This window comes from Anomaloglossus baeobatrachus, chromosome 5, assembly GCF_048569485.1.
Source record: "Anomaloglossus baeobatrachus isolate aAnoBae1 chromosome 5, aAnoBae1.hap1, whole genome shotgun sequence".
NCBI classification, from domain to species: Eukaryota; Metazoa; Chordata; class Amphibia; order Anura; family Aromobatidae; genus Anomaloglossus; species Anomaloglossus baeobatrachus.
This window is the reverse complement of record NC_134357.1, coordinates 501,355,422-501,371,234: the sequence shown is the minus strand read 5'-3', so window position 1 is coordinate 501,371,234 and position 15,813 is coordinate 501,355,422. Positions and strand designations below refer to the sequence as shown.

The following is a 15,813-nucleotide window of genomic DNA, read 5'->3' as shown; positions in this document are numbered from 1 at the left end:
ACCATAGGATCCCATTGATACAGCCATAAACAGAGATCTCATCTTGACTGTTTAAATTCTTTGGTGGGTATACAGAGATGTTGTCTCATTGGTGTCCCACAATATGTTTCAATTGATTGCTGTGACAGCCAGGTGACTAACAGAGGTACCACAGAATGACTCAAAAAAAAAAGACTCATAAAGTAAAAAAAACAAACAAGATAAGATAAAATACAGAGCCGTGAGCTACAAAGATAAAAATATAATTTTTCCAAAATGCTGTTTATGTCCAGAGAACAGCCCATCATACATCCAACATTCCGCCCCACAATCCCTGATCTGGGAGGACATTCTCAGATTTGGGAAGCTGTCGAGGAGATCAGAGCAGCCACGTCCTGATATTATCTGTTGCGTCCTCCTCTTGTGCCCCCTTGAACCATTTCAGTCTAGTGCAGTAGACGCAATGACATCACTATATCAGCCCAGGTGCACGATCTACACAAATCGGAGCAATCTGTAGATGTCATTGACTATAGTGGGGGGAGGGGCACTGCACTGTGTATGGGGGCTGTTCTGTGGGGGCATCATATTGTGTGAGGGGTACTAAAGGAGTATCGTACTGTGTGGACAAGGTGTCCTGTGTTTCTTTGTTAAAAAAAATAAATAAAGGTATGAATATTAGAATGCAGAAATACTAATACAACTAAACAGGGTCAGCACTGAAGGGGTTAATGCCCCCTGCGCCCAGTAATGGGGAATCTCCACATACCTCCTCCTGCAGAGCCGCACACTGGATATATGGCTGCTCTGTGCTTACAGGACCTGTGATGATGTCACAGTCATGTTATCAGTCACATTGAGGGGAGGATTTAGGGAGTCACATGATACATCTCATTTCTTGCAAACACTACAATGGCTCCTCCTCCTACACTAGACTCTGCTCCCGTGGTCATCACATCAAAATTGGTCCTGTAAGCACTGATCCAGTGTGCGGCTCTTCAGGTGGGGGTATGTGCAGATTCCCCATTGTGTACTATTATTAATGATATTTCTTCCATCTCAGCGATTCCCTTATGGCAGGGTCAGGGAACCTTTTTACTGCCGGGGGCCGTTTGTGAATTTCTATCAACCTTCGAGGGCTGCACAAAATTATCAATGTGAAAATTACCAGGCTATATTTGATCAAGCAATTAACTCACCCCTACTGTGGTGGCCAGAGCTGCTTCTCTTTGGTGCGGCAGTTAATTTTTGGTGATATTGATCATGTAACTTTGCTTCTCACAATTGATTTTCAGATTTGTTTCTGTCTGGAGCACTGTCAACTCTTTGTGATAACAAGATTGGTAAATCATATATATCACATAACAGATGCTGGGACTGGGGTATTTACATCACAGGATACATTGGGGCACATGCATCACACAAGGGGCTCGGGACATGTATATGACCCAGCCCCTCCTGTGATGTAAGTGATACAGCCCCTCCTGTGATGTATATGCCCCAGCCTCTCCTGTGATGTATATGCCCCAACCCCTCCTGTGATATATATGTTCCAGCCCCTCCTGTGATATAAATATATGCCCCCAGCTTCTCCACTGTGATGTATTGTATCTGCCCCAGCCTTTCCTGTGATGTATATGGCTCAGCCCCCCTGTGATGTATATGGCTCAGCCCCTTCTGTGATGTATATACCCCAACCCCTCTTGTTATATAAATATATGTCTCCAGCCCCTCCTGTGATGTATAAGCCCAAGCCTTTCCTTTGATGTGTATGCCCCCAGCATTTCCAATGTAATGTATATGCACCAGCCCTTCCTGTGATGTATATCCCCCAGCCTCTCCAGTGATGTATTTGCCCCCAGTCCATCCTGTGATGTATATGTCTCAGTGTCACCTGTGATGTATATGCCCTAGCATCTCCTGTGATGTATATGCCCCCAGCCCCTCATGATATGTGAATATATCACAAGAGGGGCTGTGGCATACACATCACAGGAGACGCTGAGGACATACACATCATAGGAGACGCTGAGGGCATACACATAACAGGAGACGCTGAGGGCATACACATCACGGAGACGCTGAGGGCATACACATCACAGGAGATGCTGAGGACATACACATCACATGAGACGCTGGGGGCATATACATCACTGGAGGGGCTGGGGCATATACATCACTGGAGGGGCTGGGACATACATCACAGGAGACGCTGGGGCACAGACATCACTGAGAGGCATATACATGGCTGAGGGGCACAGACAGCACTTGGGGAAGGCACGGACAGCACTGTTAGGGCACAAATATCACTGGGGAGCAGGCAACACTGGGGGGACACAGACAGCACTGGGGGAGCACAGACATCACTGGGGGAGCACAGACATCACTGGGGCGCGCGAACAGCACTGGAGGAGCACAGACATCATTAGGGGGCACAGACATCACTGGGGACAGCACGGACATCACGAGCGGGGCACGGATATCACGAGGAGAGCACGGACAGCACTAGGGGAGCACTGGGGAAAACGTATAACACTTGCGCAGCACACACACCACTAGGGGAGCACAGACATCACTAGGGGGAGCTGGGGGACACGGACAGCACTTCCGGAGCACAGACATCACTAGGAGGACACAGACAGCACAGGGGAACATGGATATCACAGGGGACCACAGGACTGGGGGTAGCGCACAACACTGGAGGGTAGCACACAACACTGGAGGGGGCACACAGCACTATGGGTGGCACACAGCATAGGGGAGCACACACAGCATTAGGGGATGGGGCACACTGCACTATGGGTGCCACACAGCACAGGGGGCACACACACCACTGGGAGAGGGGGCACACATCACCATGGATGGCACACAGCACTGGGGGAGGGGGCACACAGCACAGGGGGGAACACAGCACCATGGGTGGCACACAGCAAAGGGGGGCACACACACAGCACTGGGGGAGGTGGCACACAGTACTGTAGGTGGCACACAGCACTGGAGGGCAGACACACAGTGTCAGAAGCCGTGAAGCTGCTGCTCATCTTCTGTGGGACAGGAGCGCAACCCCGCCCGCAAAGTAAGTCGTGAGCATACTAGCTCTGGTACAGTCACTCAGCATTCAGTACTGAATGCTACGCTGGAATCACACTTCCATGTGACCCATGCGAGCCTCACATATCGCATCACCCGACACGGCCTTCTGCTCTCTGGACAGGAGCGTTTCAGCTGCGTAGACATACATGCAGCCGACCTGCTCCTGTCAGGGGATTGTGTGATGCAATGCGAGTCACTCACAAGTGTGACTCCGGAATGCGTCCTCGCAGGACGGGGATTTAAAGTGCAGGCTGAGACTAAGGGCCAGTCTAGGCCAGAAACGCGTTACCTGTACCTGTCTTGTATCAGTTTTTTAATTTTAATCCACCTACCTTCTTGTTTTTATGCCTTTTTGCATTGAATAAAATTGAAAAAAATTTTTTACGGATTTATACTAGTACTATTTCTATTTTTAGAATGAATTACTGTTCCTAAACTTATAACTTCAAAAATATTTTTTTACACTGAAAACATATATATACTAGCTGTTTCCAGCCAGCTAACGCTCGGCACACCCATTCCTATGTAATTAACGCTGCTGGTGATTAATTAAACTAAAGTTAATAATGCCAACATTCAGTAGTGTTGCTGTGGTTGAATTATGTGTAAAGGCTGTTCATAATTGTCGACTGGCAACAGAAACATGATGTGAAAAATGCTGGGATTAGGACCGGGATTAGGACCATTAGGACCGTGTGGAAGGCGGACAAGGCCGCCGAAATGCGTAGTCCCATCTGCGATATCTCCTTCTAACCATACTTTGTTATTCCTGAGCCTTGTGGGTCGTGTTTACTTTTTATGGATATCACAAATAAAGAAGAAGTTTTATTACAGCGCCGGTGTTTCCAAGTCTTTGCTGGATTTTCTTTATAGACATTTCCATTGCTGGATGCACTCCTGTCCATGTCCGTGCAAGGCTTTCTTTACTGGGTGAGTCTGAACCCAGGTGGCTTGTAGGCTGGAGCTGGACTTTCACTTACTTGTCTATATATATATATATATATACACAGAACTGACCAAAAGTTTGGACACACCTTCTCATCTCTAGGACAACTGTTAAGAGGAGACTTTGTGCAGCAGGCCTTCGTGGTAAAATAGCTGATAGGAAACCACTGCTGAGGACAGACAACAAGCAGCAGAGACTTGTTTGGGCTAAAGAACACAAGGAATGGACATTAGACCAGTGGAAATCTGTGCTTTGGTCTGATGAGTCCAAATTTGAGATCTTTGGATCCAACCACCGTGTCTTTGTAGAAAAGGTGAACGGATGGACTCTACGTGGCTGGTTCCCACTGTGAAGCATGGAGCAGGAGGTGTGATGGTGTGGGGGTGCTTTGCTGGTGACACTGTTGGGGATTTATTCAAAATTGAAGGCATACAGAACCAGCATGCCTACCACAGCATCTTGCAGCGGCATGCTATTCCATCCGGTTTGCATTTAGTTGGACCATCATTTATTTTTCAACAGGACAATGACCCCAAACACTCCTACCAAACGAGGCACTTCCTTTCTATGTAATTCAGCCACTTCAACTAAGGTAAACGTACATTTGATTGCATCCGCATTCTCCCAAATAAAATGAGCTAAGAAGAGTCGCCAGGTCCATCTCACAAGCCGCAGGAAAATCCGGACAATGATGCAGTAGCTGCTCGACAACAACAATATCGACAAAATCGTAGGATTGCTTATCAACAATGAACACCTGAGCAGATTAATAAGGACAGAGAGATATCACAAGGTTTATATCAACCAAGCGACATAAAGAAGGGAAGCTGATATATATATACCCAGCGTCAACAAAGAATGAATTTGACACCTGCAGAAGTTGAAAACAATTATGCCCATCGACGTAAACTGCCACCACCTTCGAGGTATGCAGCAAGAAATCCAGAGAATATACTCAGTGAACACCACGTGGGACAGCGAGACGTTACGTGTAGTGATTGCGGTACATCTCCCTTTTGTAAAGAAAAATTACACAGTGCAAAGCTTGCGTCGTGCTGCCGAACTGGTACCATACACTTACGTGAATTAAATGAATATCCTCAGCAGTGTCAAGCGTGGTTAACTGAAGATACGAACAAGGCAAAAAAGTTTAGAAAGAACTTCAGAAAGTACAACAGTGCTTTTGTCTTTGCATCCTTTGGATTTCAGTCAATGAAATTTTCCGGTGGCCCACCCGTTTTAGTCATTTACGGACAAGTGTACCACCGTACAGGTAAAAGACCAGAATACAATTAAATGTAATGTTAATTCATTCCTTCTCTTTTTTTAATAATTAAAATATATTTGTGCTTTCTTTAGATCTGATACTCCTTCATATTCACAACTCTACATATTGGATCCTGAGTATGCAAACATTAAACGATTAAATAACGAGCAAAATGAAGGATGCAAAAGGGACATAATGAATACTATTGACTGTTTACTCAGATATATCAATCAACCTATTTGCTCACGCTTTCAAGATGATGAAGTATTTGATTGATCAGCGTGGCTATGACCAGCATAAAATCGAAATGTGGATAACAAAGGATAGACAACACGACCCTCACCGATACAACTTGGCGATAGCCAGTGAGGTTGCAGCCGTGTTTGTCTCTGATGATGGAGAGCCACCGATCAAAAGAGACATTACCGTTCATCCCATTGGGCAGCGAAGACTACAGAATATTGTGTACCATAGCCCAAAATGTAATCCAATGGTGTATCCACTCCTCTTTCTATAAGGTGAACACGACTGGCAACCTGGAATACGGAAGCAAGGGAGAACTGCAAAAAAGGAAAAGTCATGAAATGGAGGATGGTGATGGTGAAGAACAGGAAGATATCAGTCACGATGCAGGGGAACAAGAAAAAAAAAACAGGAATGTGTTGATGCGGGAATTCTATGCGTACCGCCTTCAGGATCGACAATCCTTCAACCTGCTGTTACATTCCGGTAAGCTGACACAATAATACATAATTGATGTCTACCAAAAGGTTGAAGCGCAGTGACTGGACTGAAACAAACAAAACCAAAAGAAACTCAGAGTAGAATTATATGTCGGGCTATGGATTATATCAACAGTAGGGCTGAACAACAAAATGTGAGACTGGGTCGCGTCGTCATACTTCCATCTTCTTTTACCGGTGGAAAACGTGCCATGACACAGAATTACCAAGATGCGATGACTTTGGTAGCAAAATTTGAAAAACAGGATTTATTTATTACGTTTATTTGCAACCCAAAGTGGGAAGAAATTCAGTCCGGCCTTTTACAACATTAAACCGCAATAGACCACCCAGATTTGGTATCTACCATATCCCACTTAAAGCTACAAGAGTTACTAAACGACTTCACTGCAAAAAAAGGAGGAGTGATGGGAAAAATAAAGGCATACACCTGTGGCGCCCTGGACAAGCCAGGTCGTCACAGAACTACACCAACACACCCCACACCCCGATTAGGCACACCGAAGTCAAACACAAAAATCCTTGTTGCCTTCCTCCAGGGGCTGATGTCCACACCAGGGGGTGGGCCAGGCGGTTGGTCCCGCCCACGAGGAGTTCACAGTCCTGGAGGCGGGAAAAGGAGTGAGATGAGAGTTGAGTTTTGGAGTTAGAGGAGTGAGGTGGTAGAGGAGCAGCCTGACGGTGTCCGGGTGTGTGGCGGGCACATACAGCAAGGTTGGCAGACGGTGGTAACCGTCTGCAGGAGAGGCTGATTGGAGCAAACCGTAAGGACCGGGGACGGGCGGTGGTCCGACGGTACCGGATCGGGGAGCAAAGAGAAGCCAGCACCATCCGGCAGGGCTTACGGACCCCGACCAGGCTAGGAGTTGCCGTAAAACTGGTCAAATCCGTTAGCGAAGGGAACCTCCGGGGTTTCCCAGCAGTCAAGACCCGATTGAAGGCAACAGCTCACACCGTAGAGGGAAACACAGTCACCGCCAAGGCTACAGTTCCCAGGGCCAGAGCCTGCGGGCAAAAGGGGCTCCTTCAGCATCCATCCAAGCTGGGGAGCGGGTTACCGGTGGGAAGCCATTGGAACCGTAACACAACACAGGTGCAGGGAAAGGCAGTCACCATCAACCTACCGGGAGGAGAACAACCGCAGCTGCCTGTGGGACCCGTCCATCCAGCCGTTTGTTTGACCAGAGACTCCGTGTGAATTACTGGCTGAGTGAGTACCACCGTGCCGTGCGGCACAGCGCTGCCCCCGCAACCCTGCACCTCACCAGGCCCCGTAACCCGCCTGTCCTCCCTAACCCTCACCGGGCCCCGGGACAACCAAACCCCCTACCCACGGAGGGGAGAACCAACATCTAAGTTGCTCCCTGTCATCACTCCCGGGATCCCCGTCCAGAGCAGCGGTGGTGTCACAACCTCACCACAACCGTGGGTGGCGTCACGGACAATATCCCTAAACCAAACCACCCCCTTTCACTCACGAGCGAGGAGCGCCGCTCGAGTCCCCAGGATCCGGCCCACCGCTCGAGCCACCACCGAGCAGCAGCGGCCGGACCCGAGCAGTGGGTGAGCGCAGCGTCCCCTCCTCTGCCCGCGACACACCTACGTCATTGAATTTAAGAAAAGAGGTATTACATAGATTCATCTGAATGTTCGTAACAGTAAAATGTTTCAGGTCTTCCTCATTGCCATATGCTCTTATTAATTCTGGACGACGAAGACAAGTTTCGAGAAGCTATCGATTGTGACAATGCTGTTTGTGCAGAAATTTCTGACCCGGATATTAACATGGAGCTTTACGATGTTGTCACCAGCTGCATGATTCATGGGCCCTGTGGAGAACACAATAGAAATTCACCATGTATGGCAGATGTAAAAGGAATCCGGACATGCTCCAAAAAGTTTCCAAAAGGCTTTAGAGAAGAAACAAATATTAATGTGGATGGTTATCCAGTATACCGCAGACGAAAAGATCAGATTAATCACAAGATTAGGGTTTTGGAAGTTGACAGCCACTGGGTTGTACCATACAACCCCTACCTCTCTCAGAAATACAACGCACACATAAATGTGGAAATCTGCTTTCCCATCCAGACCGTCAAATTTATTTTCAAGTACGTGTACAAAGGACATGATGCAGCCATCGTTCAAGTGAACGAATCCAGCAACACCGGCACCTAACACTGGGACGAGATTAAGACTTATATCAGCACACGATATTTGGCATTGCCTGAAGCAATGTGGCGGCTGAGAAAATGTGAGATGTCTGCACATTCCCATGCTGTAGAAAGACTTCCTGTACACCTACCTTTCCAACAATGAGTTTACTTTGAGGATGGAGCGGAGCAGCATTCTCTGGAAAAAGCTCAGCATGACGACACAAAACTTAAGGGTACTTTACACGCTGCGATATCGGTATCGATATCGCTAGCGAGCGTACCCGCCCCGTCGGTTATGCGTCACAGGCAAATTGCTGCCCGTGGCGCACAACATCGCTTACACCCGTCACACGGACTTACCTTCTCTGCGACGTCGCTCTGGCCGGCGATCTGCCTTCTTTCTAAGGGGGGCGGTTCGTGCGGCGTCACAGCGACGTCACACGGCAGCCGTCCAATAGCAGAGGAGGGGCGGAGATGAGCGGCCGGCACATGCCGCCCACCTCCTTCCTTCCTCATTGCCGGTGGACGCAGGTAAGGAGATGTTCGTCGTTCCTGCGGTGTCACACATAGCGATTTGTGCTGCCGCAGGAACGACGAACAACATCATACCTACAGCAGCAACGATATTTGGTAAAGGAGCGACGTGTCAATGAGCAACGATTTTTCACGTTTTTGTGCTCGTTGATCGTCGCTCCTTGGTGTCACATACTGCAATGTCGCTAACGGCGCCGGATGTGTGTCACAAACACCGTGACCCCGACGATATATCGTTAGCGATGTCGCAGCATGTAAATGGCCCTTTACCAAATGGTTCATTCTAAACCAAACTCATCCGTCAGCACATCAGTATTTATAGTGTGAAATACCCTACCATTCTGTCTGGACAAATAAGTTTTGGAAGACAAGAAAAAGATGGGAATCCGGTGGATTTTGTGAAACTGAACAAATCCATGCTGACTCATGACGTCGTGACGAGCATAATTGGGAATAACCTGAGCTCTCTCACTCCTGCTGATCTTGCTTCCAAAGCAGTACTATGCCCTAAAAACTGTCACAAGCTGACAGTCAATGAACAAGTGTTAAACATGCTTAGAGGTCAGACTACATCATACTTCAGTGTTGACAAGATTTTTTATCCTGTGAGACAGAAGAAAGTGCTCAGTACCCCATCGAATTTGTACATTCCCTGACTCCTATGGGCCTCCCTCCTCATATGCTGAATCTTAAGAAAGGCTGCTGTGTCATACTAGTCCGCAATCTACATCCAAATAAAGGACAGTGCAATGGTATTCGATTAATCGTAGAAACTCTTGGCACAAATCTCATCGACTGCAGTATTTTTTCTGGGGTGCGTCGTGGTCAAAAGGTTCTCATTCCAAGAATACCATTGGACACTAGCGAAAATTGCGATATCCCGTTTAAGTTAACAAGAAAACAATTCCCACTTCGTCTGACTTATTCCATGACAATTACAAAATCGCAAGGACAAACATTCGATAAGATTGGCGTTCTCCTATCTGATCCTGTATTCACACATGGTCAATTATACACTGCATTCTCTAGAGTAACAAGTCGCAAAAGGTCTTTCACTTCAAATTCTACCTGGTAGAAGTCAAGGAAAGATCTTTGAAAATGACGAAAACGACTACATTTAATTGTGTTTACAGATAAATTTTAACTTAATTTATGTTTTGTAAGAATGCTGGAATGAGTAAAAAACGCACATCTTAGTGAATCACGTTTATTTTTGATTTTACACTGTGAATAAAATGTATCATTAGTATTATTCAGATTTTTGATGATTATTATTGTTATTAACTTCATTTTAATTTAATTTACCATCTGCATAAGCGCAACTAATGTTGTCATTAACTTTAGTTTAATCACCAGCAGCGTTACTTAGATAGCAATGAGCGTGCCGAGCGCTAGCTGGCTGGAAACAGCTAGCATACACTGTGTGCAGCATTATTAAGCAAGTTGTGTTTTAGAGGATTTTTTTTATTATTGATCAACAACTATGTTCTCAATCAACCCAAAAGACATAAATATCAAAGCTAAATATTTTTGGAAGTTGGAGTGGGTTTTTTTTAGATTTGGCTATCTTAGGAGGATATCTATTTGTTCAGGTAACTATTACTGTGCAGAAATATTAGGCAACTTAATAAAAACCAAATATATTCCCATCTCACTTATTTATTTTCACCAGGTAAACCAATATAACTGCACAAAATTTAGAAATAAACAATTCTGAAAAAATGCAAAAATGCAAAAACAAAACATGCAAAAAATTTGTGACCAATATAGCCACCTTTCTTTATGATGACACTCAACAGCCTACCATCCATAGATTCTGTCAGTTGCTAGATCTGTTTACGATTAACATTGCGTGCAGCAGCCACCACAGCCTCCCAGACACTGTTCCGAGAGGTGTACTGTTTTCCCTCCCTCACATTTTATAAGGAACCACAGGTTCTCTATGGGGTTCAGATCAGGTTAACAAGGGAACCATGTTATTATTTTTTCATTTTTTAGACCTTTACTGGCCAGCCACACTGTGGAGTAGTTGGATGTATGTGATGGAGCATTGTTCTGCATGAAAATCATGTTTTTCTTGAATGATACCGACTTCTTCTTGTACCACTGCTTGAAGAAGTTGTCTTCCAAAAACTGGCAGTAGGTCTGGGAGTTGAGCTTCACTCCATCCTCAACCCGAAAAGGTCCCACAAGTTCATCTTTGATGATACCAGCCCATACCAGTACCCCACCTCCACCTTGCTATCGTCTGAGTCGAAGTGGAGCTCTCTGCCCTTTACTAATCCAGCCTCTGGCCCATCCATCTGGCCCATCAAGAGTCACTCTCATTTCATCAGTCCATAAAACCTTTGAAAAATCAGTCTTAAGATATTTCTTGGCACAGTCTTGACGTTTTATCTTATGTTTCTTGTTCAAAGGTGGTCGTATTTCAGCCTTCCTTACCTTGGCCATGTCCCTGAGTTTGGCACACCTTGGGCCTTGATACTCCAGTAATGTTGCAGCTCTTAAATATGGCCAAACTGGTGGCAAATGGCATATTGGCAGCTTCACACTTGATTTTCCTCAATTCATGGGCAGTTATTTTGCGCCTTTTCTGCCCAACACGCTTCTTGCGACCCTGTTGGCTATTTGCCATGAAATGCTTGATTGTACGGTGATTACGCTTCAAAAGTTTGGGAATTTCAAGACTGCTGCATCCCTTTGCAAGACATCTCACAAGTTTGGACTTTTCAGAGCCCGTCAAATCTCTCTTCTGACCCATTTTGCCAAAGCAAAGGAAGTTGCCTAATAATTAAGAACACCTTAAATAGGATGTAGATGTCATTACAGAGATGCACATCACCTGATTTACTTAATTGGTAGTTGGCTCTCAAGCCTATACAGCTTGGAATAGGACAACATGTATAAAAATTATCATATAAGCAAAATACTCATTTGCCTAATAATTCTGCACAGAGTGTGTGTATATATATATATATATATATATATATATATATATATATATATATATAGTGAAACCTTGAATTAAGAGTAACTTAGCTTGAGAGCGTTTTGCAAGACAAGCAAAGCTTATTAAAAATTTGTAACTTGGTTTAAGAGCAATGATTTGTAATAAGAGCAAATACTCACCATGCACACTTCCAGTTCTGTCCTTTCACCGCGCTCTGACCCACTCTGGAGGTAACTTTCTGTACATATGTACTGTGGCTGTATACAGTATACCATTGTACAGTACAGTATATAATATACAGCATATCTAGCAATTTGCGTTTGTGGACACAGTATTGCACTTTCTTTCTGCTAACCAGTATAGCACATTACTTGTACTGTACCTCCCGCACACCAACAATTCTATTGTAAGCTAAGGTGCAGTCTAATTTGTTTTATATGTTTTATGCTGTACTGTACAGTATTTTGTATCAGTGTACTGTAATCATTTTATATGAATACAGTACATTATTTTGTATTACTGTAATAAGTTTATACAAATACAGTAAGTATTTTTGGGTTGTGGAACGAATTGTCTAAGTTTCAGTTATTTCCTATGGGAAAATTTGCTTTGATATAAGAGTAACTTGGTTTAAGAGCATACTCCATGAACATATTATGCTCGTAATCCAAGGTTCAACTGTATTTAGTTACCTAAAAACATGCACGATTTCTGGCTCTCACAGACCTGTAACTTCTTCTTTAAGAGGCTCCTCTGTCCTCCACTCATTACCTGTAATAATGTCACCTGTTTGAACTTACTATCAGTATAAAAGACAACTGTCCACAACCTCACACTCCAAACACCAGACACCTGTCCACAACAGTCACACTCCAAAGTCCACTATGGTGAAGAGCAAAGAGCTTTCGAAGGACACCAGAAACAAAATTGTAGCCCTGCACCAGGCTGGGAAGACTGAGTCTGCAATAGGTAAGCAGTTTGGTGTGATGAAATCAACTGTGGCAGCAATAATAAGAAAATGGAAGACATACAAGACTACTGATAATCTCCCTCGATCTGGAGCTTCACGCAAGATCTCACCCCATGGGGTCAAAATGATCACAAAAACGGTGAGCAAAAATCCCAGAACTACACAGGGGACCTAGTGAATGACCTGCATAGAGCTGGGACCGCCGTAACAAAGGCTACCATCAGTAACACACAGCACCACCAGGGACTCAGATCCTGCAGTGGCAGACATGTTCCTCTGCTTAAGCCAGTACATGTCCGGGTCCGTCTGAAGTTTGCTAGAGAGCATTTGGATTATCCAGAAGAGTATTGGGAGAATGTCATATGGTCGGATGAAACCAAAGTAGAACTGTTTGGTAGAAACACAACTCGTCATGTTTGAAGGAGACAGAATGCTGAGTTGCATCCAAAGAACACTATATTTACTGTGAAGCATTTGGGTGGCAACATCATGCTTTGGGGCTGTTTCTCTGCAAAGGGACCAGGATAACTGATCCGTGTAAATGAACGAATGCATGGGGCCAAGTATTGTGAGATTTTGAGTGCAAACCTTCCATCAGCAAGGGCATTGAGGATGAAATGTGGCTGGGTCTTTCAGCATGATAATGATCCCAAGCACACCACCAGGGCAATGAAGCAGTGGCTTCATAAGATGCATATGAAGGTCCTGGAGTGGCCTAGCCAGTTTCCAGATCTCAACCACATAGAAAACCTTTAGAGGGAGTTGAAAGTCCGTGTTGCCCAGCGACAGGCCCAAGACATCACTGCTCTAGAGGAGATGTGCATGGAGGAATGGACCAACATACCACCAACAGTGTGTGCCAACCTTGTGAAGACTTACAGAAAACGTTTCACCTCTGTCATTGCCAACAAAGGCTATATAACAAAATACTGAGATGGACTTTTGTTATTGACCAAATACTTATTTTCCACCATAATTTGCAAAATAAATCTTAACAAATCAGACGCGGTGATTTTCTGGATTTGTTTTCTCATTTTGTCTCTCATAGTTGTGATCACCTATGATGTCAATTACAAGCCTCTCTCATCTATTTAAGTGGCAGAACTTGCACAATTGGTGGCTGACTAAATACTTTTTTCCCCCACTGTAGCTTTGCCCTGTGCACATTATACATACTGTAGACACATAGTTCTGCTCCGTACACATCATACACACATAAATCCGCTCCATACACATCATACACACGCGGCTACATCCACACTCGGCTACATCCACACTGTCAATCCCTCCTGACCCCCACACATAAACTTCACCTCATAAAGCACATGACACCCAGCACAGCAGGGTCCTGCACACACTGAGCAGCTGATCATGTGACCCCTGACTCCTCCCCTCCATGTGACATCATCACAGGTCCTGTAAGCACAGAGCAGCCATATATCCAGTGTGCGGCTCTGCAGATGAGGTATGTGGAGATTCCCCATTACATTAACCCCCTCAGTGCTGCGCTCACACTCCAGGAGACAGAACGTGTTCCCGTCTGTGCGGCTCTATCAGGATCTGTCTGTATGGGATTAGATTGGGTCACTCCCCTCCTGACGCAGCTTACTGATCTTGATTTTAGAATTTGCTTTTCTTTTAGGCTGCTTTCACACCACTGGTTTTTCCTGTGCGGCACAATCCGGCACTTTGCAGGAAAAACGCAACCGTTTTTTTTTTTGCTGCCGGTTGCGTTTTTCCTGCATAGACTTTAATTAGTGCCGCATGGCCTTGCGTTCCATCCGGTTTTTGCATGCGGCAGATTTAGCCGATGCGGCGGCCGGATGGAACGTTGCATGGCACGTTTTTTTGTGTGGCAAAAAAAACCGCATCGCGCCGCATCCAGCCGATGCGGCGCATTTTCCAATGCATGCCTATGGACGCCGGATGCGGCGCGATGCGGCAAAAAACGCATCCGGCCGCCGCATGCGGTTTTGTCCACTGCGCATGCTCAGTAGCATGCCGCAAGCGGCAAAAACCGGACGGGCCGCATGTAAAAAACTTATGCAAAGGATGCGGTGTTTTCACCGCATCCGTTGCATAGGTTTCACAGCCGCACGGCTCAAACCGGATGTGTGAAATCAGCCTTATTGAGACTCTGTCACCAGATTCATGCTGCCAAAACTATGGAAAGCGTGAATCACAAACCTGTCGGTCACCTGCAGGGGTGCGCAGAGAAGATGGCGGGGAGTGAACTAGTTTTGTCTCCGCTCACAGTACCCCTCTATCGTGCTGCCAGGTCTTGATTTATGCTGTTACCAAGACATGGGCAGCATGAATCTGGTGACAGGATCCCTTTAAGTAACCTTTTTGTTTGTCATTTTGTTGTATTTATTGAGTTGATGAATTTTGCACCAAGTCAAACACGCTACTCGAGTCAGCTTTCACTTTCCTGAGCAGACCAAATTTTTCAAATCTGATATGTCACTTTATATAGTAATAACTAGCGCAGGGTGACTTGGCCAGTGACCCACAGACTTGTAGCTCATAGGCAGGCTAGCAAGAGTCAATCTCTGCTGGTCTTCTTGTTAGTCTCCTTGGTCACATGCTATGAGAGAGCCAGTCACATTAGCTCAGCCTGCTATATATGTTGGCTGCACTGCTATTATGGTGCCAACTATAGCTTCACTATACCTTGCCTGGATAGGTGGCTATATCCAGACCTACTGGTGGTTGTGAAATTAATATTGTATGCAGTTGTGGTGTTAACCCTTGTTGTCCTTTTGTTTCTGCATTACTTCTCTTGCTTTTCCCTTTTTTTTCTTACCTGTGAGTATGCAGTGTGCTCAGTGTGCTAAGTTTCTGGTATCCCTGTCTATCTCTCAATGTTTTCATTACACTCCTGGCCCTTCCTTCCCTGGGAGGATCGGGAAACAGATTAGCTTTACTCAGGTAAAGTATAGTAGGTACAGGACTCCGGTGTGTCCACCATCAGGGGTAATCCAAAGGTAAGGAATAGCCTAAAGGGGGCTTTACACGCAACAATATCACTAGCGATATTGCTAGCGAGCATACCCGCCCCCATCGTTTGTGCGTCACAGGCAACTCGCTGCCCGTGGTGCACAATATCGTTATGAGCCGTCACACGGACTTACCTGCCTAGCGACGGCGCTGTGGCCAGCGAACCGCCTCCTTT

General features: G+C 45.6%; 1 protein-coding gene across 1 annotated transcript in view; it reads left to right on the top strand.

Moving 5' to 3' along the window:
* The first annotated feature begins 900 nt into the window (after nt 1-900).
* Nucleotides 901-15,813, top strand: part of LOC142312833 (uncharacterized) — a 125,901-nt gene continuing 110,988 nt past the window's right edge. The window contains 1 exon segment of the mRNA XM_075351818.1: nt 901-987. The gene's annotated coding sequence lies outside the window, so the exon portion shown is untranslated.